The sequence below is a fragment of the Meleagris gallopavo genome, chromosome 6, assembly GCF_000146605.3.
Source record: "Meleagris gallopavo isolate NT-WF06-2002-E0010 breed Aviagen turkey brand Nicholas breeding stock chromosome 6, Turkey_5.1, whole genome shotgun sequence".
Lineage (NCBI taxonomy): Eukaryota > Metazoa > Chordata > Aves > Galliformes > Phasianidae > Meleagris > Meleagris gallopavo.
The window spans coordinates 23741827-23742265 of record NC_015016.2 but is presented as its reverse complement, the minus strand read 5'-3'; positions in this window follow the sequence as shown (position 1 = coordinate 23742265).

Genomic DNA, 439 nt, shown 5'->3' with positions numbered 1-439 from the left:
CGCAGCTGCACGCCTCCAGCCCGGCCCTCCCCTGAGCCGAGCCCCTCCCGCGCGCAGGCGCGCTGCCGCCCTGCCCAGGAAGCGGAGTCCGCTCCGAGTTTCCGGAGAGCGGTCCGCTCGCTGGGGGCGTTTCCAATCGCAGTCCTCAAAGGTGTCGAGCCAATCAGTGCGCGTTCTCGTTACCGACTCGCTGACCATTGGCTGAGAGAGCTAGAGGATGTGGTTCGCCGGCCAATAAGCGCGAACCGTATCTGTGAGCGGGAACTTCAGGCCGCAGCCGCTGGAATCCCTTGTACGCCTTGAGGTGTGGCGCATGCGCGGTGGTGCTGTCTGATGGCTGCAGGCGCCCCTGAGCGGGGCAGGGTTGGGGATGTCCTGCTTGTTGTCATTCCTCACATATAGAGGCTCAAAGCAATTAACGACTCCGTCTCTAAAATTA